This window comes from Nomascus leucogenys, chromosome 3 (assembly GCF_006542625.1).
Source record: "Nomascus leucogenys isolate Asia chromosome 3, Asia_NLE_v1, whole genome shotgun sequence".
Classification (NCBI taxonomy): domain Eukaryota; kingdom Metazoa; phylum Chordata; class Mammalia; order Primates; family Hylobatidae; genus Nomascus; species Nomascus leucogenys.
In genome coordinates, this window is record NC_044383.1 from 28,634,383 (window position 1) to 28,659,665 (window position 25,283).

Consider the following 25,283-nt stretch of genomic DNA (forward strand, 5'->3'; position numbering starts at 1 on the left):
CTAGGGTAGGCAAGAGCAAGGCTAAGGGCTGTGTCTCCCACTAAGCTCCTTTATCTGCCATGTTTTGCTATTTTCTGCTAACAAGAGGAACAGGCTGTCCACCCCTCCTAGACTCCTGAACAGAATAAAAAGTAGAGTTTCTCTAAATTCCTTGAGGCCAGAATAATATTATAATAACTAACATTTCCTCAGCTTTCCCTCCATGCCAGGCAGATACTGCAATCTTAGTGGAGTAAATGATTTAATTCTCCCACCATCACTACAAGAGCGATGCCATTGTTAGGAATTATAACAAAGATGGAAAGCCCCGATTCAAGATCCCAGCTGTCAGGGTTTACTTCCCAGTGCCACCATGCATGAGCTGCATGAACTTTTCTGTGCCTGCATTTATATCTATGAAACAGGGATAGTAACAGCACTTACTTAGTAGGGTAGTTGTCAGTATTACATTAATTAATACAAATAAAGCCATTACAATGGTGCCTGGAACACAGCGAGTACTCTATATGATATTCCTTATTTTGCTGTTCCAATTGTGCTCCCTATTTTGTAGGTAAAGTAAGAAAAGCAGAGATATTAAGGAACGTACTCAAGTACATACAAATACACAGATGGTAAGGAACAGAGCCAGGTCCCAATCCAGGCCTTCTGACTCCAGAGCCAACACTCGCTCTCACTGACACCGTCCAGTAGAACTTTCTGCAATGATGCAAAAGTTCTACATTTGCGTTACCCAAGAGGGTAGGTACCAGTCACATGGGGCTACTGAATACTTGAAATGTGGTTAGTGCCGTTGAGAAATAGAATTGTTTTATTTATTCATAATTAATTCAATTTAATTTACAGCCACATGTGTCTACAGGTTTCTGTATTGGACAGCTCACCTCTTCACTACCTTATTCATTCTGTGGCCCTTAAACCCCGGCTCAGTGCCTGATGCAGGGTAGGCATTTCATGTTACTCTCTAGGATATAAATCCTTATTCCTACCTATCTGAGGTTACTGCCATCACAAGTCAGTCTTCAATAAAAGGTTATTCTGCGAAAATGAACCCATAAATGTTTGTAGGAAGAATGAATAATTAAATGCATGAACCTGTCACCTACAGCTAGGTTGAGAAATGGCTTCATATGAAGCAGGGTGAATCTCTTGGTCTCCCCTCCTTTGTCATGATGCAGGCACCCCTTCTCCAGCCTGCAACACTCTTTTATCTGTTCTTCAGGAGAGACCAGTGGGCCAAAATCAGAGGCTACGAAGGTCCTTAATCATCCATCACCTGGGGCCTACCTGGACACACATCTTAGTGTCTGAAAGACAATTTGAAACCTATTGATCTCTCATTTTGATTTTGGCAGTCACATTCCCCACGTGTCCAGGGAAATTTCAAGAACCACTTAAAACAGATCCCACTGTGGGACCTGAAGAATTAAGATGCTTTGCTATGAAGTCAGACATGTCTGTGAATCTCAGTTCTGTTATTTCTAGCTCTGATAATTTGAGTCACTTGGATGCTCTAAAACCCTAGTTTCCTCAACTCTAAAATGGGAACAGTTGTGTCCTTTTCCAAAGGATTGAAAGACATATTGTGCCTGAAGAGCTTAGCATACTACAAAATAACTTGTCTGTGTTCATGAAAGAATGTTCCACCTCTGCTTTCAAGGCTAGAGTTAGCAAAACTGCTTCTTTTAATTGACCTGTCACTAACTGATCCTTCCTTTCAGTGTTTTTCCCTTAAAGGGGCTCTATAGGCATCCTCCCAGAGAACAAGTATATTCAAAGGGTAAGCATGAAGCTGAACCTGACCCCACATCCTTGCATAAGTTTTGCAATGGAAAGTGCTATTTCAAGGAAATGTTTTGGATAATCAACATCACCATCAAAAAACATTTAAGTGCACGTTTTCAAGTGGTGCTGAAGGAAGCATACAGGACAACACAATCCCTGCCCTCCAGGCACACTTCAAAGAACCATTTAGACACAATCTGTTCTCTCTAGAAAATTGCCAGATCAATAATTTTCTCAGTCCTTGCCCCTCTACAGTATTTGATTCTTCTCCAAACTTTACACCATTCTCCTTCCGTGAATTCAAAGGCACTGATCACGCCTGGTTTTCTTCCTGCTTCCAGAAACATTCCTCTTCTCTCTCCATTGCTGGCTCCTGAATGTCTCTGCTCTGTCACTTACTGGCTATGTGACCCGCGAAAACTTACTTAACTATCCTGAACCTTCACAGGATTATCTGTAAAGTTGAGTTAATGATATCTGCCTTACATGGTTAGTCTGGAAATTATTTAGGAGAAATAGAAAAGCCACATTTCCAACTGGATGGAACCCCATCTCCCAACAAACATTTTGGTCTAATAGATAAAGTATAATTCAAAAATCTTAAATAATTTCTGAGCCTCGAATTAAATTCCTGAGTGTCAAAATCAAACTAAGACCTCAAAAATAAAGCAGTATCTGACTCAATAATGACCCATGGTGTTTTGGGAAAGACATCTATGTTCTGGGAACTGATGGGTGAGTGATAATACCTATATAAGGAAAAGACACTTATCTTTATGCCTTATGTGGTAAACAATGGGAAATGAGCCCAATAAACAAAGTTTGAAGTGTTATCTGATACATGATATGGTGCCTTGCAATATGTTGGCCACTATCTGAGCATGCAGCAGCAAACTGTCTTCTGATCAGTGCCTTGGATTAGGGTGCAGGGGTTGGGGGTAGCATAGGAATTGACACACAAAAGAAAATAAAACCCCAAGCTAGCTGTAGCTATGAATATGAGTTTGAACTCACAAAACCTGCACAATAGATGCGGGAATTCCTAGTAGATAAATACACATAAAACTGTCTATGTCCATTGATACTTCTACAGCTCACACAGAAGCAAAAATCAAAACAAAACAAACAAAAAAAACAAACACCACCACCACCACCACCTGTGGGGGATATTTTACAATCCAGGGCACCTTATAATAAAGCAGCATAGACAAGTCCATGTGAATATGGGCTAATATTTAAAACACACATAGCTACACACACACACACACACACACACACACGTACACCCACACAAAAATAAGTACCACGAGGCTTGGGATTAATGAACAAATAGAGGCTAGAATATTACAATTAGATAGCAGAGTAATACACTTAGCACAGTGCTTGATATAGATTAGGTACTTAATAGTTTCTATTCCCACTCTGTTTTCTTCTATACCCTAAATATTGTTTCTAGGATTCTATCCTTGTCTTTTTGTTGGCTTGGGACATTTATTTTTAATTTTGTTGTATTTTGTTCATTCATTCATTCATTCATTCAGCAGGTGAATGCATGACCAGAGCTGAGCTTTAGGAAGACTGTACTTTATGCTACCACCACACTGAATTGTTCATCATTGAAAAAAAAAAAGTTTTTGGAGGACCAGGGGCCAAGTAAAAGGCAGGTAGTCACAGAGAAAGGAAATTCATCTGCCCATCACAAGAGGGTGGCCATATGAAAACCCCTGGGATAAAATAACCACAGGAGAAGGAGCTAGTGGGATGGGGCAGAAAAACCACTTTGGAATCTGAGTCCCATTTGCGGACTAATGGGCTGGACCACGATGATCCCAGAGTAAAAGATCATAAAGCATTCTTCCAAACTCTTTGTATGTGCCTGAATGGCCAAGGGTGGCCTCCTGGGGAATAAACCCTTCTGCCTCACCCTTATATAATGGGGTGTAGATCAGAGTTTTCAGAAGTGATCCTGTGGAGCAAGCGATGCTCATCCTACATAAGACAAGGGTAAAGGAACAGGTATTAAGGACATCTATTTGAAGTTGTGCAGGCAGTGGGGAGGACTTGCTTATGGATTTCAGAGCACAGGACAATATCTGAACAAGGTAGTGAATAAGGGGAAACTATTTCCAACAGGCAGAAATTTAGATGAAGCAGATTTTATTTTAATGTCATAAACCCTTAGCTAATAACTAGAGTTTTCTAAAACTGGAATTTTCTGCTTTCTGAGGATTGAACTCCCGCAAACTGGAAGTATGTAAATCAAAACTACGTGGCAGCTGGTCAGAGCCAATATACAACGGTTTTCAGGGTTGGACCTGTCTAGCTCAAAGATTCTGTATGAACCAGTTAAGAAAAAGTAGAGGTTAAAAGCAGCAGCAAAAATGACTAAAAATAATTTACCAATGAGAGTATATAAAATAAATTTTATACCTAGAAGTATTAGTAAAAACAAAAAAGGGACGGTTTTAAAACAAATGATGTATTTTTTTCTCTCTTCTTTTCCACTTTTACAACAGAGCATGAGGGCATGCATCTACACCAGCAATACGAAGGTTTGCCACCAAGTGACATTGGCACTGCTGAGATGCTGAAAATGTCATCATTCATACATCATCATAACTTCCCCCTTTGTGTATACTTCCACGATAAAGACAAAGACCTGGATCATCTGAGTATTCCTGTCTTTAATTAGAGAACATGAGCCTTGATGAATTGCAAATGGAGTCAGAACCCCAGCTTGTGACTTAACAAGTAAAGATAAGCCAGTCACAGATATCCACACTTCATATTAATCAAGAGCCGATGACTCTCCACTGGGAAACTGTCCTCAGTGATGTACAGTCTCATTAGCCAACTATTACCCAGCAGGCCTCCTCTGCCTGAGACCTCTGGCCTTTCTAGTTCTGAATCTGAAAAACTAGGCATTAAGGAGACTGAAGGTGTCAAAGAATCTTAGCAGATGACTTCGGTCCAGAGAAAGCAACCCCTGAAGTCTTAGAAAGGTTAAAATTCAAAGTAGCAAAGAAGAAGAGATACAAAAAAAAACTGCCCTGAAGGAGAAGGAATTCTGAGTTGGGTTAACCAATTCAGAAGTCAAATCATATGAAAATTGATGTCCTCTGCTCAGCTGTGAGGCCTGGAGGAGACTTCTGCAGAGTTGGTTTATGACAAGCAGAGATGTCTCAACCAAACAGTGCTTAGCACATCTATATAATTTCTCCTGCTTGATTCTCACAGCACACCTGTCATCTTTCCATCATTATTTTCAATGTACAGAAAGTGAGGCAGGTTCAGAGAGGTTAAGCCATCCACCCCACATAACACATCTGGGAAAAAGATAATCAGGGAATTAAATCCAGGCCTTTTGAATCCAAGTCCAATTCTCTTTCCAGAGCCTTGCACTGTCTCTTTCAAGGAAGTCTACTTTCAACTGGGAATAAACTATGAGATTTCCACCAAATTATATGTTCTTCCCAACTGAACCTCTTTTTCCATAACTGACCTGTCATCAGGTATGTATTGAGCACCTAATAAACACCAGGTAGGTTCCTTTCACTGGTAAAATCCCCCTCATCCTCCAACATTCAGCCTTCTGCCTTTCCCATTCTGTACAGTCTACAAAGGCCATTTCCTGCATCATCTCAGAACTTTACTGGGTCCCTAAGGTTCCAATAGCACCATATGTGATTAACAGTTCATTACTTTTTCCATTCTACCAGATTAGACACTTCATTGATTCATCATTATATCCACACAAGCAATGTGTACGATTATTTAAATCCATCAAGTCCTCAGTAAGATTTGCTGAATGAAAAAGGAGGCTCTGGCATGAGAAAATTAGCCATGTTACAGAGCTAAGATATACACATGACAAAGACATTGAAGAAGAGGAGATCTGTAAGTGCTCGACTGTGAATCCCAGATTCTAAAGGCTGCTGAGATAATCCCCAAGGGATAGACCCCAAGAAAACAAAAAGCACACATATGCATCTTCCTCACCCTCAATCCCTGATGTATCTTCTTCTTCTCCCAAGACTGGAAGCATCTACAGTGGGCTTTTTCCTATGATTATAACAGCAGAGGTTTAGAGTCACAGTATTGCCTGATCTAGACTTGATTTCCTGGATGGGATCAGATTACTGATGGAAATGTTAAGTCTCAAAACAAAAGAAACACAATCAGAAATGTTCATATCTAAAGTTATGACACAAATTAGGGGTTCATATGAAATTGATGAAAGGCAAAACTGAAGATTTCCTTTAGGTTTTCAATGGTTAGTTCATATGAAAGAAATTACCTACTGAAACAGCCTTTGTTACTTTAATATAGACAGTTCCCAACTTCCATGTGAACTATGTTAAAAGAAATAGCTTCCTGTCTACATAATAAAGCATAAGTTTCCCAGATTAGCACCCAAATACCTCACTCTCTGACCTCAGAGTAGCTTTCTGATCACATTTCCTATTATTCTCCATCACATTCCCCTTGCTAATCTTAGCTATAGCCCCCTTTCTCCACCTTCACAAGTTTATTTGGGCCGTTTGCACTATCTAGAATATCCTCTCCATGTGCAAATCTCACACCTCTTCCAGGGATCATCGAAAAAATAAATGCCACTCTTATCATCCACACATCCTCGCTGGATCTCCGTCCACTGAACTCTTGAGATGCTAACTTTCCCTCTTCAGTGACATGTGAGGGCAGAAGTTTGTACTTGCTTGACATTTGAAGTCACATTTTGGTAGTAAAGATTTTTTTTTTCTATTATTAATTCTTAGCTCTGAAAATCCCTCTAATTGTTTCAAAATGCTTTCTCACACATTAAGTAATTTTCATATTTCTCAGAAACTAGTAAAATAGTACCATTTTCCAGATTAAAGTTACAATATTTGTACTCAGTCACAAATGACCAGAATATGGCCCATCTTGATAAATGTTCCATGGGCACTTGAGTGTGTGCTCTACTTGTGTTAGCTGAAGTGCTCTAGAGATGTCAATAAAGGTAAGTTAGTTGGTTGAATTGTTCAATTCTTTTATGTTCTTACTGATTTTTCTATTTGTTCTATGTACTGGCAACAAAAACATCAGAAATTTTTTTAAATGCCATTTAAAAAATCAAGTTTATGAAATGTTTAGGAATAAATCTGATAAAAAAAAGAAGTGCAAGATCTATAAGCTAAGAAATATAAAACATCACTGAGTCAAATTAAAAGGAAACCAAAACAAATAAAGAGATGGCTGTGTTCACAAATCAGAAGACTCAATATGTTTAAAAGGCCAATTCTCCTCAAATTAGTCTACTGGACTTTATGCAATCCCAATCAAAATTCCAAAAGCCATTTTTTTGGAGGTAGGGGGTAGAAATAAACAAATTGATTCTCAAATTCATATGAAAATGTGAAGTACCACAGTGACCAAGAAATCCAGATAATGTAGTACTGGTGTCAAGATAAGCAAATAGATCAATGGAACAGAATAGAGTCCAGACATAGAATAGAGTCCACACATATATGGCCAAGTAATTTTTGGCAAAACTGTAGAGGCTATTCAATGGAGAAAGAATAGTCTTTTCCATAAACTGTGTGTTAGAATAATTTGGTATCCATATGCAATAATCATAAACTTTGATCTATACCTTGCACCACATACAAATTTAACTCAAAATTGATTATTGGCCTAAACATAAAACTTAAAACTATAATAGCATCTAGTAAAAGGCAAAATAAAAAGATAATTGTAACACTGACTTAGGCAAATATTTCTTAGATATGACTCAAAAAATATGATCCAAAAAATTGATAAATTGTACTTCATCAAATCTATGAACCTCTCTTCATTGAGAGACACTGTCAAGAGAATTAAAAGATAAGCTATGACATGGGAGAAAGTACCGTAAATCACGCATTTGAAAAAGGACTTTTATCCAGAATACAGAAACACTCTCAATACTCAATAGTAAGAACACAAGTTGCCCATTTTAAAATGGGCAAAAACCATAGAAAACATATAGATAGAAAATAAGTGCATGAAAAGATGTTCAACATCCTTAGTCAATAAAAGAACGGAAATTACAACCACAATGAGATACCAATATACATCTACTAGAAAAGCTAAAATTGGCTGGGTGTGGTGGCTCATGCCTGTAATCCTAGTACTTTGGGAGACAGAGGCGTGCAGATCACTAAGTCAGGAGTTCGAGACCAGCCTGACCAACATGGTGAAACTCTGTCTCTTAAAAATACAAAAATTAGCTGGGTGCAGTGGCGTGCACGTATAATCCCAGCTACTCAGGAGGCTGAGGCAGGAGAATTGCTTGAACCCGGGAGGCAAAGTTTGCAGTAAGCCAAGATCATGCCGCTGTACTCCAGCCTGAACGACAGAGCAAGACTCCATTTCAAAAAAAAAAAAAAAAAGAAAGAAAGGAAGAAGAAAAAAGAAAAGCCAAAATTAAAAAGGCTGGCTACTCCAAGTGTTAGTAAGAATATAAAGCAACTGTAAATCTCATGAATTATTAGTGGAAATGAAAAATAGCACAAACACTTTAGGAAATAGTTTGACATTTTCTTAAAAATTTGAAACTACCTCTATCATACGATCCAGCCATTCCACTACTATTTGCCCAAGAGAAATGTTCATAAACACACTTATACATGAATTCTCATTGCAACTTTATTTTCCTAGGTTCAATCCAAATGCCTGTTAACATGTGGATGGATAAACTAATTGTGCTATGTCCACATAATAAAATATTATCAGTGAAACAATGAAAGAGGAAACTGTTGAAACATACAACATAGATCAATCACAAAATAATTATAAGAGAAACGGGCCATGTAAAAAAGGGTTCATACTTTATGATTCCATTTATATGAAATTCTAGAGAATGCAAACTAATCTCTAGTGATATAAAGATTATCACCAGTTGTGAATATGGTGAGGGGATGAAAAAGGATGGAATAAAAGAATTACAAAGGAGCACAAGGAAACTTTTGAAGGTGATGGATTTGCTCATATTCTTGACTGTAGTGATGATGCATGGGTGTATTCATATCAAAATTTTATCAAGTTTATATATTTTAATTTGTGTAATTACTGAGTATCAATTATACCTCAATAAAGTTGTTTAAAAAATCTGAAGGCAACTCATAGAGTGACCCTAGTTTTATGTTAAATAATGTTTATGAGCATCTAAAAAGATTTCACTCTTAGTGAACACCTTAACTCTTCAATACAGAAATCATATCAAACATTTTTGCAGATAGGTCAGACCTCCTCCCTAATATATACTCTAACCATCCATGCTTCTATTTTACAGCAATTATTGCAATTGCCATCAGTTACTTATTTGATCAGCAGTTCTCTCTGTGTGATAGCAAAGATGGTAACAAAATCCATTATTGCATCTCTAGGTCTTGGTACATGGTAAGTGCTCAATAAGTATCTGCTAAGTATCATGTACTTCACCTGGTATCTGGGTAATATACAGTAGGGTATTGATACTCTCAATGATGTGTGCCGGAAGGGAACAGATGGTTTTTGCTGTCTCTGCTTCTTTTCTTCATTTTCCTTTTCACCAGTATTCACTATGAGAAAATTTGTTTGAGATTTAAAAACGGATATTTGTTAGAATTTGTTAGACTCTGCTATTGAGTAGTAAGCTACTTTGGAGGAAAAAAGGCAAATGTTGGGGCATACTTTTCAGTATCTCTAATGATTAAGTCACGATACCTATAATGGAGATTAAATGAGCTTTTTCCCTGATTATTAAACTGGCATTTTCAGCATCAAAAAAAGGGAAAGACATTGTGCAAACCTAAGGGTAGGTAGATTATATCAAGAGTAATGATCTACTAATGAACTCTTAAAGCTCCCTTCAGGGACTGAAGCCTCTGGGCTAGAAAGTTCAAGAGACCATCTATGCCTGAGATAGACTCAAAGGAGAGTGGATTTCCCAGCCACCTTTCAGCATTTCAATTATGAAAACATTTATGCCCAATATTGACATGATCATATTTGAAGAAATAAAAGTTAACATATCTTTTTTTCCCTCATTCATTTCCCTAGCTGCCTATTAGAAAGCTTCTAGATTACAACCCTGGTATCTCTACCAAACACTTCAAATTAAAGTCTCCATTTTAAAAAGCCTGTTTCAACAACTTACTCAGACAGCTACTGGTAGATCCTGCCTCCGGCACTGAGAGCAGCCAAGGGAGGCATGAGGCAAAATGTCAGAAAAGCAACTACAGGGAAGAGCAACCACAAAGGAAGGTCATTATCCCCTCTACAGTGCACCTTGGCAACAGCGCCGACCAGACGCTCCCCTCTTCCACTAAGTGCATTTGGGAAACAGGCATCTCCTTTGTCAGGAAAGAAGTGTGCCATGAGCAGGCACAGCCCTTGGCCTTAGATATTTTTGTAGGCAATCAGACCATCAGATCTATGATGTCCTTTGATTCTTGTCATGGTCAGTGTTATCAGGCACCCTCTCCCCTGTGACTTCTAGGCAGTCACAAATTTTGATTCTATTTTCAAATCACTCGATAATTTTTCCCTTTCTTTCCAGCCCCACAATTATAACCTTTATACACGTCCTCTTTAACTCTCACTCAGCTCTTTAAATGTCCTAAACACTGAGAAAAAAAAAAAAACCTAATAAATGTAAAACCATTAAATGAAAAAGGTTTCTTTCTAGACTTTTCTTAAAAACCTAGATTTGTTAGGGTTTCATAGGTAAAGTCTGTCTAGGCAAAGCTTTCTCCAGAAAGTTTTGTTTTCTTTGAGTTTTGAAAGATGAGCAGGACTCAGGACTAGCTAGATGAAGGGGGCAAGTAAAGGACTCCTAGAAGAAAGCACGAGTGCCAGGGCACTTTGGTGTGAAATAGCAAGACACATTTCCTGTTGCATGAGTGAATGGAGTGCTTAAAAAGAGGAGGTAGAAAGTTAGGATCCATGTTAAAAGGCTTCATGTGCTGAGCTAACAAAAGTTAGGATCCACGTTAAAAGGCTTTATGTGGTCTCAAAAAAAAAAAAAAGGCTTCATGTGCTGAGCTAAAGGCTTTCACTTTATCTTCCAAGCTAAGGGGAAGCCAATGATGAACTTTAGGAAGATTTGCAACACATTCGGGTCAACCAAACTTTCTGTAACTTCTGGCACGTCTGAGATCTGTTGACATTTTCAAATACAAAGGGAGAACAAAAACAAAATGCCAAAACTGAAACAAAACACGTCTAGCTTATATAAGCAAATAGCCATGGTTCTAAAATACGAGTTTCCATCTGAGACTTCTTTTAGACTCTGATCCCTTGATGTTCTTCCAAGTGGTCTTCATGGTCTGGGCACCATCTTTTTTCTTGTGTCTTCCATGATTTCCTAACTTTGCCCAGGGTCAAGGCCAAAGACCAGCTTGGAACCTTCCTGACCAGGCTCAGGGCCTCTCACATGGATCTGGTTTCCATCTCAGGAATAAGCCCTACCCCCTGCTTCCTTCCCCACACTCTACTGCCAATTTTCCTGGTGGTTGGTTCCATTCCATATGTCTCAGGAACATCTCATGCTACACAGCAGGAAGAGACTTCTACTGTCCCCCTCACACAGGGCAGCAGGGACACAAAGGGCAATAAGACTTTCATTATTCAGCAACCTTGATATGCATATGTCCTATGGGCTGAAATGCATCCCCACAAATCCACAGGTTGAAGTCCTAACCCCCAGTACCTCAGAATGTTACTGTATTTGGAGACTGGGTTGTTAAAGAGGTAAATAAATTCAAATGAGGTTATTAGAGCAGGCCCTAATCCAATATAAGCGATGTTCACATAAGAAGAAGAAATCGGCCAGGTGCAGTGGCTCACGCCTATAATCCCAGCACTTTGGGAGGCCAAGGTGGGCAGATCACAAGGTCAGGAGTTCGAGACCAGCCTGGCCAATATAGTGAAACCTTGTCTCTACTAAAAATACAAAATTAGCCGGGTATGGTGGCATGCACCTGTAGTCCCAGCCACTTGGGAGGCTGAGGCAGAATAGTTGCTTGAACCCAGAAGGCAGAGGTTGCAGTGAGCCAAGATCACACCACTGCACTCCAGCCTGGGCAACAGAGCAAGACTCTGTCTCAGAAAAAAAAAACAAAAAACAAAACAAAACAAAACAAAACAAAAAAAACAGAAGAGGAAATCAAGACATAGAAAGACATAGAGGAAATATCAAGTAGAGGAAAGACAAACATAGAGGAAAGATCTTATGAAGATGCAGGGAGAAGCTGGCCATGCTCAAGGCAAAGACAGAGGCTTCAGAAGAAATCAACCCTGCCAACACCTTGATCTCAGAAATGTATGGCCTCCAGAACCATGAGGCCATACATTTCTATCGTTTAAGCCACTCAGTCTGTGGTACGTTGCTATAGCACCCCAAACAAACTGCTACAACATGTAAACAATATAGAGAACATTTCTTTTCCACCTCCAAGGAGAAACTCTTCTTATTTCAGGACCACAGGGATCAATGGAAACAGGAGTCAAAAGTATGTCCTGGATGCACCGTACCTGGGTCTGTAGATGCCTGGGCTTTCAAGAAGCTGGTGGAGACAAGCAGTTGATTTTGCTTGCTCTGGGACAGGAGGTCCAGTGAAGTCAAGGGAAAGGCTGGTAAGTGTATTAATTTCCTATTGCTACTGTAATAAATTTCCACTAACTTAGTGGTTAAGACAACACAGATTTATTCTAGAACAGCTCTGGAGGGGAGAAGTCCGAAATGAGGTTTATGAGGTTAAAATCAAGGTAGCCAGACGCATTCCTTCTGGAGGCTCCAGGGGAAAAACCATTTCCTTGCCTTTTCCAGCCAGTCCTCATCTTCAAAGAGCTCAGAGCAACCTCTGCTTCTGTGTAACATCTTTCTGTGACTCTAACTCTCCTGCCTCCCTCTTAAAAGGACGCTTATGACTATATTGGGTCCCTCAAGATAATCTGGGATAATCTCTCCATCTCAAGATCTTTAACTTAATCACATCTATAAAGTCCCTTTTTCCCTAGAGTAACATATTCACAGGTGTCCCAGGTGGACAGCCTGGGGAGTTGGAGGTGTTCAGGAGAGATTAGGAACATAGAAATGTCAAAGGGTATTCTTGGGTGGAAACCTAGGTTTTGTGATCCCCATCCTTGACCTCACAAATCTTCCGCTACCACCACCAAGATCACATAATATTTGGCACACCTGGTTAGAGTCTCCCCAGGAGCAGGCCCTAAGCCAAGGACTAGAGTGTAAGTAGTTTATTTGGGAGATGAAAAAATAAACCCATTGGTATTAAAGTAGAGAATTACCCAAGTAAGAGAACGCAGTCAATATGTGGTGCTACAAAGCCAGCTAACTTTGTGGGCAACTAGAGTTTCATTCCATTGGGAAATTCTAGATAAAAAGTATAAGACACATGTCTCAGAGTTACCACACATGACAGTGAGAGAGCTGAGGTATCTATACACCAAATTCTGCTATCTTTGGCTAAGGCTGCTCCTAATTCCCAGGTACTTCTATAGCTTTCTGCATAGAGGGGTGGAGTAGCCTCCAGAGGCTTCAGAGAAAGCCCTCAGGCAAAGAAATGCAAATATTGGCAGTCAGAAATCAGCAGGAGCACACTAGAATAGAAATATCTAGTGGGTATAGGCAGGACATCAACAGTGTCTGCTAACATGGGATTTCTCACAGAAATCAGTGACATGGCTGAGTTTTGCCTCCTTGTTAAAGTGGGTTGAAATAACATAAATATGAGGCAACAGCTGACATCTGCATTACACAGAGAAGAAACATCAGGGGAACCTCAGCTTCTATATTTGCCTTATACGTTATGCCTACAGAACTGCCACTATTACAAGCCCATTCTGCCTCCTCTTCCACTGGAAAATCATCCTTGAACTCCTTGCTCTCTGGCCTCAGTTCGGGACTTCTGTGGAGTCCCCATCTGCAGCATTTCCCTGGTCCGAAGCCAATTTCCTCCCCCATCCCACTCGCATCACATTCTGCTTAGACAGAATATCAATCTGCATTGCTATACATCTCTATTGCTCTTTTGAGTAGATGAAAATACACAGGATAGCATTTCTCTCCACCTACTACTTCCTCCCTTGATTAAAAATGAAATTACAAAAGAAAAATTCCAGAGTGTTATTTTCTCCTTATATTCCACTCCTAGTCCTCTGCCAGGCCCTTCCACTCCATTCCCAGCCATAAATCAGGTAGTTCTGAAATTCCTACGCCCAAATTCACAAGGACAATATGCACGTGGGTACTTTTAAGTAAGAAGTCAATGTTCTATAATTAATTTTCTCCTCTCACATTAAACCTGCCATTCTTTGCATAATCTGAGTGATAAATGCAGAGTCAGACTTCATCTTTCTGACATTAATACCCGTCAGTACTTCAAATGCAAACAATTGTGACATTCGACTTTATAAAAATTACCAAGTGCACAAACTCCGTTTAATTAAACCATTTAAAAGTTGCTTTTGTTACATTTAATGAGTGATATATTATACTGCAATGAAACATGCAGCAATACAAATACTTCACAATGCTTCCAATTAAGACTCACTTCACTTATGCCAATTGACAACACAAGTGTTCCACACTTCATTCAGTTTGTGCATTTTAAATGAACTGGTTAGTGAGAAGGGTGCTTCTTTGCTAATGAGTTTTGTAATCAAGGCATCTATTTTAATTTCAAATTGGCTAGATTGGGGGAAATTGCTAGACTAAATGACTGGTACTAATTAGGATTATAAAAATATTCATCACGCCATGGAATTAACACAGGGGTCTGATTTTCCTACATTTGCATATTGCTTGAGTTTTGGGGAAAAAATCTTGACAAATTGTCTTCTCTTTAGCAAATTGAACAAACACTATATCTGTTTTAGTCCTTCTTTTCATTTAAAGCATAATACATATTCATGATTTGTAAATGAAGTTACATGATTTCAACTCCTCTCTTCATTACCATATTAAAGATGTTGTCTCCATAAGCTTCCTTTAAAAATTTCAGATCATAGTATTACCTATTTAAATGACAAACAACTTGGTTTAATCTATATATTAACTCAAAGATTTGAATAAATTAATGGGTAAAGCAAGCAAAACTGGACAAAATCCCCTTAAAACACAACTGCCTTGTTGTTTATTTTTTGCTTGAGGCAGAATTAATTAGTCCTACGTCTTATCATGAGCAAGCAGTCTGATGGCTTCTACCCTCAAAGTCCCACTCCAGAAACTGCGATCAGCTGAGAAATATGCCATAAGAACCACTGGATTCATTTGAAGGTTTGGTTTCCACATGGCTGATTTTGTGGTCTTACTCTATTGTGCTCTCTGGAGCTGGGGTTCAGCGTAAAAGTGGCCCATATGCAGTTCTATCTTAAGGCAAGGGAAAGCCCACCTATCAACCAGGAAGAGTGGGGTGTGGTGGCTGTACCTCAGCCAAGCCTAGGATAGAGAGCAGGCCAGTCCCCTCACTGGCTGTGTGACCTTGAGCAAGTTAGAATGCCCTTCAAGAGTCATATGCTCCTCTCTATCTTGGAAATAATATCTACCTGGCAGCTACTTATGAAACTTCAACATAATCACGTATATGAGAGAATTTGTCAGTGCCACACATGGGAGGGTGGTACTTCAGGACATGTATCTCTATTTCCAAGGAGCAGCTATACATCCAACTCTGAGTAAAGTAACATGGGGCATGTAAGAGTTCCTAGGCTCAAAGCTCAATGCATTAGAATTGTCAGCACCCCTTGGCTCCAGAAGCATTTGTTTCCATTACAGCTGTCAAAGCAAATAAGCAAATACTAATTCAATTTTGGGATGGAGCCGGAAAATTCATCTGAAAAACTACCAGAATAAATCACTTCCTTAACATCTATCTATGGTGGGTGCCTTCTAAATAATAAATCCTATATTTGTTGCTGAGTTGTAAATAATATAGACTGAGGTTACATCCAACAAGAGTACACGTTTTGTTAGGAGAAAAAAAAACATTCCTAGAATTTCAGAGTTCTAAAGGGACAACAGTGAAAATAACGCTGAAGAAAAGAGAAATCTCAGGCTGCATATTTTAGTTCAGGGAAATTTTCTTCTACAACATACTCCTTCTTGAAAAGGGATTAAATAATGATTTGAAAGGGTTTTACTAAATCAGCTCAATTCACATCTAAAGCATTTTTTAAGAGCACTGCCTTATAACTAGGATAAACATAAACTATTCATGGCATATTACTTTAAAGAATTGTTAATTATGAAAGCAATGTAATGAAATAAAAAATCTGGAAAAGAAATGGTATGCAAAAAAAAAGCCCCACAAACATAGTTCCATCATCTTAACAGACCTAGCTAGTATTTGGAAATATTTCCTTGCATTCTTTAAAATAATTTTTCTCCTTCATTCCTTTTTTCTTCCTTCCTACATTCATTCCTTCCTTCTTTCGTTCCATCCTTCATTCCTTCCTTTCTTTACTTTACCTTATTTTTTGCATACTTGTATTTAAAATTATGTCTTAATATATATTATGTATGCAGTTGTATATATTTATGTATGTAATAAGTAATGCATACAGGCATACTTCATTTCATTGTGCTTCACAGATATTGGGTTTTTTACACATTTAAAGTTTGTGGCAACTACATCAAGCAAGTCTATCAGCACCATTTTTCCAAGAGTATGTGCCTACTTTGTGTTTCTACATCACATTTTTGGAATTCTCACAATATTGCAAACTTTTTCATTATTATTATATCTGTTATGATGATCTGTGATCAGTGTTCTTTAATGTTATCATTGTAATTGTTTTGGTGCACCAGAAATTACACCTATAGAAAATGGTTCACTTAATCCATAAATGTGTGTGTCCTGACTGCTCCATCTACTGACAATTCTCCTATCTCTCTCCATGTCTTCAGGCACCCCTATTCCCTAAGACACAACAACATTCAAATCAGGACAATTTGTAGCCCTACAATGGCTTCTAAGTGTTCATGTGAAAGAGTTGCATGTTTCTCACTTTAAATCAAAAGCTAGGAATGATGAAGCTCAGTAAGGAAGGCATGTTGAAAGCCAGGAGGCTGAGAGTGAAGTCTCTTGCGCCAAACAGCCACACTGTGAATGCAAAGGAAAAGTTTTTGAAGGAAATTACAAGTCCTACTCCAGTGAACACACAAATGATAAGAAAACTAAATAGCCTTATTACTGATATAAAGAAAGTTTTAGTGGTCTAGATACAAGATCAAACCACCCACAACATTCCATTAAGCTAAAGCCTAATCTGGAACAAAACCCTCTCTTCAATTCTATCAAGGCTGAGAGAGGTGAAGAAGCTACAGAAGAAAAGTTTGAAGTAGCAGAAGCTGGTTCATGAGGTTGAAGGAAATAAGCCATCTCCATAACATACAAGTGAAAGGTGAAGCAGCAAGTGCTGATGACGAAGTTGCAGCAAGTTATCCAGAAGATCTAGCTAAGATCATGGATGATGGTGGATACGCTAAACAAGGATGAGCAGCCTTCTATTGGAAGACAGTGTCATCTAGGACTTTCACAGATAGAGAGGAGAAGTCAATGCCTGGCTTCAAAGCTTCAAAGGACAGGAAGACTCACCCAGGCTAACGCTGCTGATGACTTTAAGTTGAAGTCAATGCTCACTTATGATTTGAAAAATCCTAGGGCCCTTAAAAATTATGCTAAATCTCCTCTGCCTGTGCTCTATAAATGGATCAGCAAAGCCTGCATGACAGCACATCTGTTTACAGTATGGTTTACTGAGTATTTTAAGCCCACTGTTGAGACTTACTACTAAGAAAAAAAGATCCCTCCCAAACTATTACTGCTTATTAACAAGCACCTGGTCACTCAAGAGCTCTGACGGAGATTTACAAATAGATTGTTATTTTCATGCCTATTAACACAATATCCACTGTGCAGACCGTGGATCAAATAGAAATTTCAACTTTCAAGTCTTATTATTTTAAGAAATACATTTCATAAGACTATAGCTGCCATAGACAGTGATTTCTCTGATGGATCTGGGCAAAGTAAATTGAAAACCTCCTGGAAAGCATTCATCATTTTAGATGCCTTTAAGAACATTCATGGGAGGAGATCAAAATATCAACATGAACAGGAGTTTGAAAGAAGTTGATTCCAACTCTTATAGATGACTTTGAGAGGTTCAAGACTCAGTGGGGGAAGTAACTGCAGACACAGTAGAAATAGAAATAGCAAGAATAGTAGAATTATAAGTGGAGCCTGAAGAAGTGACTAAATTGCTGCAATCTCATGATAAAACTTGAACAGATAAGGAGTTGCTACTTACAGATGAGCCAAGAAAGCGGTTTCTCGAGATGGAATCTACTCTAAGTAAAGATGCTGTAAACATTGTTGAAATGACAAGAAAGAATTTTAAATATTCCATAAACGTAGTTGATAAAGCAGGATTTATCAGGGTTGCAGGGCTGGAGAGGATTGACTCCAATTTTCAAAGAAGTTATACTGTGGGTAAAAAACTGTCAAACAGCATTGCATGTTACAGAAAAATCTTTCCTGAAACGAAGACCCGTCAATGCAGCAAACTTCACTGTTATCTCATTTTAAGAAATCGCCACAGCCACCCCAGTCTTCAGCAACCACCACCCTTAGCAGTCATCTATATCAAGGTAAGATCCTCCAGCAGCAAAAAAATTATAATTTGCTTAAGGCTCAGATGATCATTACCATTTTTTAGCAATAAGGTATTTTTAAGTTGAGATATGTACATTTTTTAGACATAATGTGATTATACACTTAATAGACTACAGTATAGTATAAAAATAACTTTTATATGCATTGGGAAACCAAAAACTTCATGTGACTTGCTTTATTGTGATATTTGCTTCATTTTAGTGGCCTGGAACTGAACCCACATTATCTCCAAGATATGCCTATATGTATTTAACAGGTATTAATATATACCTATGTCGTTACATGGATATTATGGTCACTATTTTAATGGTTGCATAACACCCCAGTAAATGTATATACCATAATTTAAAGTCCCTTAATGTTGGCAGTAAGTTTCTTCCTAGTTTTTCCCATTATAAATGACTTTGATAAGCATTGTTACGCCTAGAGCTTCCGAACTGAACCATTGGGTTAAAGTTATGAATATGTGTATGTTTTCTGATATATATTGCCAAGATATTTTCCAGGAAGGAAAATTCATTTGCACACCCATCAATAGTATTTCAAAATATAATACCCGACACTGGGTATTATGATTATCGTACAGAAAGTAATACATTTTAAAAACTGAAACCTGTTAATTTTAAATGAAAATTTTTCAAATTGTCTTTATGAATTTTCTAGATTAACTGGGATTACTGAATGTCAATAAATTCTTGTATTTGGTTTAGTCTAGTTCTCTAATATTAACATTTAAAGTATTTCTTCTTCTCTATTGTTTACCTCCCTTGCTACCTTCTCACATTTCTTTTGAGAAAACTTATTTTCTATCTGTTGCTTTCCTAGTTTAGCTGTCTGCATGAAATAAAAAATGACCTAGATGGAGAGTGGCTCCACTGAGGGTGGAAGGTAGTGGCTGAAAAAGCACACAAGTAATTCTCAGATGCCAGTGGTGTTTCTTGATCAGGTTGCTGGTTTCATGAGTGTATTCAGTTAATGAAAATTCATCAGACTCATGAGATGTACACTTTTCGGTATGTATGTTACAATCCCATTTTTAAAATTGAAAGAATGACGCTGAGTTTAAAAGGCCAGGTGCCTTCATACCAGGGTGAGTGGTCAAGATAGAGGCAGAGAATGGAGGGAGCATAAGTGGCCTGGCCTGGTCGGGCAGACAAGAGCTTAAGGTCATAGGGACTTGCAAAGGAAGGGACAAGCAGATGAATTCCTGAGTCCAACTGGAAAACCAGAAATCTAGGATCTGGATTCAAGCAAAGTAGTCAGCAGTGTTATTAACACAAAAAATCAGCACGTACATAAAGACAAGGTCAGCCCATAAAGGAAGCAGATGAAAGAACGCAGGGAAACCTAAGGCTGCATTGCTCTACCTCCTGGAGCACCTGTGGCTGGAGCCACCTATCTTAACTAAAACACTGGCATGGCTGAATTTCTACCATGGCAACATAATTGCTTTGGGAAAGGTACTGTTGCCTGCCTGAGTACCCTTCTTAAAGGATATACATGCCGTATCTTCCATTCATTATTTCAGCAAATGTGATTTTCCCTCTAAGAAATGTATCAGGTTACTAAAATGGACACCAAGAAGGTGAAGAAGAGATCAGAAAGTCTAGGACATCGTATAGAAAAAGCATGCTTGGGGCTGGGCACGGTGCATGGTTCACACCTGTAAATTCGAATATTTTGGGAGGCCAAGGAGGGCAGATCACCTGAGGTCAAGAGCTTAAGACCAGCCTGGCTAACATGGCAAAACCTCGTCTCTACATAAAAATACAAAAATTAGCCGGGTCTGGTGGCGGGTGCCTGTAATCCCAGCTACTCAGGAGGCTTGAACCCAAGAATTGCTTGAATCCAGGAGATGGAGGTTGCAGTGAGCCGAGATTGCATCACTTTACTCCAGCATGGGTAACAGAGCAAGACTCCATTTCGAAAAATTAAAAAAGAAAAGAAAAAGCACGCTTGGGGTGACATAGGCCACCAGAGCCACAGTTTTGCTAAAGGTTGTTCATTCGAACGAATGTTCTTTAAGCAACACTGACATGAATGGAGATCCTTGCTGCCCTTCTCTCACTGAATACAAGTTCATAGCTAACATTAAACCAGTTTTGTCATTCAGAACTCTGCTCAAATAGATCAGTGGTAACATTCAAGTATCACAGGGTATCTCTGATTATGGGCCACACCCATTAGGTGGTTGCTCCACCTCCTGGTGTTTCTATGGTGATGGAGATAGCACACCTCCACTGTACTAATGAGACACCTGTAAGAGCAGTGGCCACTTGCTGTAGGTGAGCAAAGCTAGAGAGGTTTCTCTTAAATAATATATAAATCATTTTTGTAAGAATGGAAAAGGACCTAATAAAAATGCAATATTTTTCTGTAAGTGAAAAGTGCCCTTTAGTCCCACTCCTATTCCTCAGAGGAAAAGCTTCAAAGCCATGGTCATCCCTAGTTAATCCCCAGCAGCTTTATCTCCACCAGGTGAGGAGACAGGAAGCCTGTTTCTGCCAATAGCTACCGAGAAAGTTATCATCGCCTACTAATCCTGGAGGATCTCAACACAATTACATTTTTAATCTGAGGGTTTTAAATAAGAATATAAATGAAAGGCACAGTTTCTTTGGATCCAGCATTCCAGAAGTCAAGTTTACATTTCCTTTTGAATTTTCAGGCCTTCCACAATCCAGACACACTCCAGCACCTGCCCCAGTTACAGTCCAATTGGCAAAGCCTGCGTGGGACAAGCACCTCCTCTGTGCTGGGTCCTGTGTTGCCAGCTACCACGCCTAACACTGCATCAGCTGCTTAACCAGTCTGTCAATCTGTCAGCTACTATTGAACTTGTCGGGTAGGAGGTGATCAACAAAAATCCTTAGCTGCATGCCCACTCCCCAACTATTAATACTATAACAGGAACCCTTCATTATGTGTGCTAGTGTTTCAGAAAGTGCTTTTTACATCAAAATTACGGGCAATTCTAGACCACTGTGGCCCATAAGTGTCTGAAAACAATGGAGTCTGAAATTCCATTGAGTTCATCTCTGATCTCCAAACCCAGCTGTATTTGTTAAAGTTTCATTTTGCCAAGAATATAAACGGTATTAGAGAGCTTTGCAATCCTACCTCTCACGCAGAAAAAAAAATAGCTATTTTCAGCTCTCCATCTCCTACAGAAGGCCCCCTGTGCCAGGATGTATGCATCTGTGAATACATGAGCATGTGCCCATTTTTTTAAAAACTGCAGTCTCTTGTCAAAATGAGGAATGTTTAAACATTCAGCTCTGTACAGCAATGAGAACAGCAGCTATATTTCTAGGATTGCACTGTCTTCAAAACCTATCTCAAAATCTTTCCAAAAGCCTCAGTTTTAATAAGATTATTGAGCCCTCCAGCTAATCTAAACACATCACAATGTAAGCTGTTTCAGTCATCAGTGAGGAAATAGCCTGATGGAAACAAAAGAGAATCCTACCGCTCAAATAACTGACAAAGACACAGCCCTCAAAAGAAGTTATAGAGCTTTGGTTCTAAGATGGAGGGAGGGGAGTAGCTTTTCTTTTGTCATTTCCAATTTGGTCAACCATAACCTATTACTTCCACTGCTTTTTTAAACTTGAAAAATTCTTATAAAATATCTTCAACGATACCCAAGAATGAATCTCTTGTATTTATTCAGTCCTTTTAAATTAAGATGCAAGATGGCAGGAGAATCTACAGGACAGAGAAGGAGCTGGCATGGGAGGTAGAGGGAGTGGGGAAGCTCATAAGATGGTCAGAATAGAAGGAATGGATCAAATGCCCAAATTAAGCTGATCAGAAAGCAGAAAGGATTTTAGTAGACTGGGGTGCATCAGGATTGCAGAGGTATGACCCTCCAGCAAGGTCAAATGGAAGGTACCTTTGCCCCCCACCCCTTTGCAGCTTTGGAGGACTCAGAAGATCTTCCCCACACCCAGGCCTTGGCCAGTATCAGGTAGACATGCTTCCCAGTTAACTCATAACCCAACACCCACATATCAATAGCAGAGTGTGATGTGCATCTCTCGATTTCTAGATGCAATTTTGTTTTATCCAGAAGGTATTTCCTTAATTCTCCAGCAGTGCCTTTACTGAGTGAGATCTACTGGCAAGTCTCCTGTAGCTTTGGGGTAGCATTTGGGAAAGTAAAGCAATTGGATACTGTCCCTTTAAAATATCATTCCATTAGGTCTTTTGTAATACATACAACATAACGAGATAGCCTTACCAACTCTAAAGAAATTGCTAGTGCATTTCATCAAAGGCACAATAATGGAAACATCGATTCACTCCTCACCACAAACATCTCCCTTTGATGCTGCAGTTACCTTAATACTAGCACTTTTCATTTTCTCTAGAAGGAAACAGCTGCCTTCATGCATGCACATCAGAGAAGGCTCTAGTCTGAAATAACACATTTGTATATCAATCTCAACTACACTTGCATTTTCATTTGCTGCTGCACAGCATCACTCTCCTTGACTCTAAACTACTAAATTACCCCCAAAATAAAGAAAAACTCTTCTGCAACCTGGATGACTGGGGCTAGGTGTTTTATGCCATCTCTGCAAGTGTTGCCAGGGGCATCATCTGCTTTCACACATCATTTATTTAAAAGAAGAATGGCCAAGCACTGGTTAGAAACTTTATGGGCCTGAAGAACATTCAGCCACTTTACGCAAAAGATGTCAACAAGAAAGAGTACCTAAGGAATAATATATCTAGAAATGTGCAGTGTGATTAGAAAAATCCATCAACACCCACTGCCACATTTTCAAATATTTTTAACAAGTGAAAGAGCAGCCACCAGGTCTGAAAGTATTTTGAATGCATTATATCCATAAGGGTACTTCATGAGCAACGCCCCAGATGTTCTCAGTGCTGTGGAGATGGAGGAAAAGGATACTCTTAGATACACAGGAGACATATTGCATTTGGTTTATCAAACTCTTGGTATGAGAAGTCTGTTGCCTCTAACCTAGCTTGCCTCTGTACAAATAAAAATAAGCTTTAAGAGGTCTGAGCTTCTTATAAATAAATTACCATCCAACCATTTAATGACATCTGAATAATTTACTTTTTTCAATACTGTTTCAAAATTTCTGGCTATACTAAGCCTCTAAAGTCACAGACTATCTGACATTTGGCTAAGTCTTTCATACAATATCCACTTGATGCCATGAAAGAAATGTATTTGCAGTGGCTTTTCCTCTGCAAATGTCATGTGGGTGTCCTTAGGGGATTGCATTAAGCACCTGGCACCCACCATGAGGCTTGGTTAACGAGACATAGAAAGGTTATGTTGAAATTATTGTTTAAAGGTGCTGACATCACATGAACGCTTGCACACACACACACACACACAAATTCACAATCATATATTCAAATATACACTGAGGAGCAACTGTTTCAGTATTTAAGAGAGCAGACTGAAGAAGGTATTTCAACCAAGGTTGTTCTGTGGATATCTCTATGTAAGACAATGCTCAGAATTATCTGTTTCCTTTCATGATTGATTCCACAACATTATTACATAATAGTTTGGCATCAAGCACTGTAGTAAGATTCTGGAGATGTCAGGAAATACAAAGAGGAAATCACCTAAAATCTCTTTTCTTAAGTATAAGTTGATCAAATATAGAGAGCTACAGAATTTAAGCATCATCCACTAATTCATTCATCTAACGGATAGACACTGAGGATTGATTACAAGATAGAGCTTGTAATCTAGTGAGGAATGCAGATGACCCCAAAAACCAACACAAAATCTCATCTGTGACAAGTGTTCTGAATGAGGGAGTACATAGTGCTATGTAAAAGAACATCAAAAGGGATTTGATTTTGTCAGGGAGTTTAGGGAAGGTGTCCTGAGGAAGTGATGCTGGATCTGAGATCTGACGATGATGAGGCTTACGTTAAAGAAGAGAATTCCAGGCACAGGGAAGGGAGCAAGGGGGACAGGTAGGGCAAGCAACTGAAAGATTCAAGCGGAAGTGATAACAGTGAGCCAGGAGAGAGAAGGAGGGACCAGACCAGGCAGGGGCTGGTAATATCTATTGGGGACTGTGGTCTTTAGTTTGTGAACAAAGAGGAAATGTGAGAGGGGTTTAAGCAAAGGCATACAATCATTATATTTGGGAAATATTTTTTCAGGTTGTAGTATTAACATACTGGAAGAGACTCTAGCAATCGTTCAGATGACAAACGAAACTTATATTTGAGTGGTGGTGGTAACAGAAAGAAGAGGATGGAATCAAAAGATATTTGAAAGTGGTAACAGAAAGAAGTGGATGGAATAAAAAGGTATTAGATCCCATGATTGATCACAGATGGTGAGTTTAGAACAAGGAAATATTAAAGATACTCCCTAGGTTTCTAATTTTGCAATTAAATGGCTAGAGATAGGGAATACTGGAAGAGAGCCAGCTATGCTGGGGAGAGATCTCCAGTTCATTTCTAGAATACATTGAGTTGAGAGGTTTTGAGGCATACAAGAGACAGACAATGCTATGTATGCAGTTGAATATACGTATTTGGAGCTCAAGAAGGAGGTCTTACTGGGGTCACTAGATGTTTAATGTATTTTTAGAAAATAACAAAATGGACTTTGTTTGAAGCTTCCCTTCTATAACTCAACTAAGAGCAATGGTATATTCCAACATCACCAAATCAAGGTGGCATAGTGTGATGGAATATGCCTAGACGTGGAATCTGATAACATGCACTTAAGCCCTGGCTCCTCAGCTTCTAGCTTGGAGGGTTTGAATAAGCACCTTAGCC

General features: G+C 39.0%; 1 protein-coding gene across 1 annotated transcript in view; it reads right to left on the reverse strand.

Moving 5' to 3' along the window:
- SORCS3 (sortilin related VPS10 domain containing receptor 3) overlaps positions 1-25,283 on the reverse strand; it is a 620,618-nt gene that overhangs the window by 263,143 nt on the left and 332,192 nt on the right. The gene's annotated exons all lie outside the window — the stretch shown is intronic.